The sequence below is a fragment of the Hevea brasiliensis genome, chromosome 12 (genome assembly GCF_030052815.1).
Source record: "Hevea brasiliensis isolate MT/VB/25A 57/8 chromosome 12, ASM3005281v1, whole genome shotgun sequence".
Taxonomy (NCBI): domain Eukaryota; kingdom Viridiplantae; phylum Streptophyta; class Magnoliopsida; order Malpighiales; family Euphorbiaceae; genus Hevea; species Hevea brasiliensis.
The window spans coordinates 40,582,058-40,586,294 of record NC_079504.1 but is presented as its reverse complement, the minus strand read 5'-3'; positions in this window follow the sequence as shown (position 1 = coordinate 40,586,294).

Below are 4,237 nucleotides of genomic sequence, written 5' to 3'. Positions count from 1 at the left end.
AGAAGAAAGGAAGAAGTTTGAAGAGGAAAAAATTATGCATAAAGGTTAGTAATCTAAACTTAAAGTTCTAGTTGAATTAATTGTGTTTATAGTTGAATAAACCTAGAAATATACTTAAAATGAGATGAAAACAACTTTGGAGGACTATATGTGAATTTCGGTCAGCCATAGATCTATGAGAATATGATATGTTTTGAATGAATTAAAAGTGTATGTAAGCTTGAATGAGTTGAGAAATGGTGTTGGTATGCTTGGAATCAATTAAATGTAAACAAATCAAGTGAATTAGGGTTTGAACCTAGGGTTTTAGAAGACAAAAATTGAAGAGTTGGTCAAATGGTGTGTTTGACCTTGTTTAAGCTGAAAAATGGTCATATGTGACCAATTGTGGTGTGTTGAAAGTGTTGGAACCAAATGGAAATTCAGATTGGTTATGGACATCCTGCAGGCAGTATGACCAAGGTCCCTTTCAGGGACCAAAATTGAAAATTTACCAACCCAATTGGTGCGAGGCCAATTGGGAATGAAACTAGACACAAAATGGCACATTTTTCATCTAGGAATCATGCCCAAAAAGTGACCATAGCATAGTGAACAAATTGGCCAAATCTGGAAGTGAATGTTCTGCCCTGTACAAAAATGATCCAATGAACAGTGTTTGTTCATCTGGCCATAACTTGGGCTAGGCAAGTCTAAATGACCTGAAATTTTACCTGTAGAAAGCTAAGATATAGACCTAAAACTTTCATGAAGAATATAAACCCAAATTATGCCCTTAACCAAGTCATTTAGCCACCCAAAATTGGTGACCTAAAATTGCCAGAACCAGTTTTGGTGCCCAAAAAATCTGGGTTAGGCCAATCCGGCCAGCCATGTTCAAATGGCTATAACTTGAGTTTCAAAACTCCAATTGGAGTGATTTAAAAAGGAGAATAAATTTAAGACTATAAGGAACAATTTCTATGAAGAAAACTTAGCCAAATTCTAATAGCAACATGACCAATGGAACAGTGCAACATAGGACACCAAAACTGAAAATTTGAAATTTTGCCTAAAAGACTTAAGTTTTGAGTAAACAACCAAAACCAACAAATTAGGTAACCAAAATGTGGTATGTGGGTGAAATTGGAATTCCCATACCTATTAAGCCTTAGAAAGTCAACAAATTGACTAGAATAGTGTCATGAATAGTAACCCTAAAAAATAAATTTTAAATAACGTCAAGTTTAGCATATTAAAGCTAGATATAAGTATATTTGAATTTATTTTTGGAGTTATGATAAATTGTGGTACTGAAACACTGTGAAACTGTGTGTTTCAGTGGAAAAGAATACCGGGAAAGAATCCGAGGCGTCAAGTCAAGGCCAAGAGGCGACTCGTATAAGGTTTATGCACAACATAGAATTTTTGTAAATTTTCTTCTGCACATTTTTTTGAATGAATTGAGATATGAAATTGTGACATAATTGAATTGAAAAGTTTATTATGCTTTTGATTTAAATTGTTGAAAGATTAATTGTTTGTGTTTGAAATGGCAATAAAAGTTTAGTAAATTGTTAAGATAGTTTTGAAACCAAAGTATCATGACCATATATTTGAATACCTCACTAGCATGACTAGTGGTGGAAATCAGTTTCGAATTTTGATTCCTTCTCTGGCTGAAGTGTTGTGGTGTGTGCCAGTAAAAGAAGAAAAAGAATGGGTTCCCATTTATTTGAGCTAGCTAGCCTTATGATGTGACTTCTCCTTAGTCTCTGGCTATAGAGATGATATTTGTTTCGAATGGCATGATATAACTATGTGTTTTTATGAAATTTGTTTTGAGACTTCGAAATGAAATTGTTTGGATTAAGATTTTATAAGTCATATTTTGAATTTATATTTCATATTCAGTTTAATTTTTGAATAAATATAATTTAAATTCCGCATAAAGATTATTTTAGTATGTTCTGCACCACTGAGTCCTAGTACTCAGCGATGGCTGTTATTGCTATCGCAGATATAGAGACTAGAGGAGCAGCAGAGTGAGCTGCTGAGGATTGACGAGCTACCTACTCTGAAGTTTATCGGGTATATTTTATACCCTGATTATAAAAATTATTTTGATGTATGTAATGTATGTAAATGTAGGAAATGGTCATGAGCAGTTGTTTAAAGCTTGTAATAAATGTTAGTTTGGATTTTTCTTAATGTAAATTTTTGTAATGATGTATATAAATTGCTTTATCTTTAATTACATATGAATGGAAGTATTTTGTTTTAATTTGAATGAAATTAATTAGTAGTATTTTGTTGATGTTGAATTTTGAAATTTGAGAAATGATGTTGAAATTGGTTGGGATGGATGTTGATTTGATGAAGTTATTGAGATAAATCATTGGAAGTGCTTTTTACAGGTATTAGAAGAACTGTTTTCTCAAAATATAGACGACACTCTGTCAAAATTTTTATAAAATTTACGAAAAAATAAAATGGGACAAAAATCTTAACTAGTTTTCAAACTCTAATTAAGTGTTTTAATACCTATTAGAAAATGCTCACCACTTATAAAAGTAAGAAAATTGTTTTAAAATCCCTTGTAGGATACTTAATGAGTTATCGGTAGGTGAAGCTCGGTAGTTCATTAGGTATTCTACGGGATCAAGTTATGCCTCACAGAGGGGTCAGGTGTGACATGTTTTAGTGGTATCAGAGCGAATTTTTAAAGTACATTTTAACTTGTGAATTAATGTCTTTTATTTGTTAAGTACAACTGCTCAATGTCCTTATTTGTTACATACAGTGCATTACATCATAAATATGAACTAACGGAGGGAATCTCCATGTGTTATTTGTTCAGGAGATATCCTAACTCCAAACTGATATGGAAGAAGGGGATCGCTTTGTTGAACAATCTATTGAAGCTGAGGCACAAGAGGAAGCCCTAGCTTTACAGAATGTCAGTGGGTCAGTGGCACCAGCCCCACAAATGCCGCAGTTTCCTTCACAGTTCGCACAGTAAATGGCTGCGATGTTCCAACAAATGGCTGGGGGTATGCCTACTCAAGCTTCACCCCAGACTACTGTGGTGTAACCTCAAGCTCCAGTTAGACAGTATGACAAGCTGTTGAAGTATGGGGCCACAGAATTTAAAAGTCTGATGGACCCTTTAAAAGCGAGCGATGGCTAGAGAGGATGGATCGAGTGTTCAAGAAGCTGCCCGGATGAGTTGAAATTTGAATACTCGATGCTCGCTCTGCAGGGATGCGTATGATTGGTGGAAGACCATCCCCCACAGCTTGGCTGAACCACCAGTACTGACCTGGGATGACTTCATCAGAGAATTCAGATAGAAATATTTCCCAGATGCATATGTAGATCAAAAATTGCAAGAATTTCTGAGTTTGAAGCAAGGCAACAGATTAGTGGCAGAGTATGAGAGGGAGTTCTCCCGCTTAAGCCACTATGCTGGAAGTCTCCTGTCTACTAGCAAAGAAAGGTGCAAGAGATTTGAGATGGGTTTGAAGCCCAGCCTACGGATGCAAGTAGTGGGATTCAGACACAGTAACTTCTCAGAGCTAATCTGTCAGGCACTTGAGTTGGAAAGAATTGAATCAGAAGTGACACCAGCAAAAGAAAAATCAGAGAAAGCTGAGAAATCAGGGAAAGATAAGGGGGAAAAGTCAGTAGAGCAAAGTCCTAGTGGTACCTATGGAAAGAAGGAGAAATTTGGGGGACCTAGCAGAGGTCAAGGTGGAAGGTTTGGAAGGGGCCGATTCTCTAGACAGACCCCCTAGGTCTGGTTGGCAGTCGAGCAGGGGTTCACAACCTCCCCGCCCCTGTGAGACTTGTGGCAAGATTCTTGGGAGAGAATGCTATTGGGCAACAGGAGCCTGTTTTAACTGTGGAGGCAAGGGTCATATTGCAAAAGGTTGCACTAGTGCTCCTAGATTCGGTCTAGCTCCTACTACTGCAGAAGGATCTATTCAGAATCCTGCTCCCAGAGGTTCACAACCGGTGGACAGAGGAAGTGGCAGAGGTAGAGGCAATGCTCTGGGTAGTCAGGGTACTGTTGGTCAGTTAGCACAAGGAAGTGCTTTAGCCAGGGTTTACATGATGAGACAGCGAGAAGAGGCTGAGACTTCCGATGTGGTAGCTGGTACATTCTCTATATCTGATCAAGAAGTATTTGTGTTATTTGATCCGGGTTCAACCCACTCATATGTTAGTGCTAGCATAGTCAGTTCACTTGCTGTTC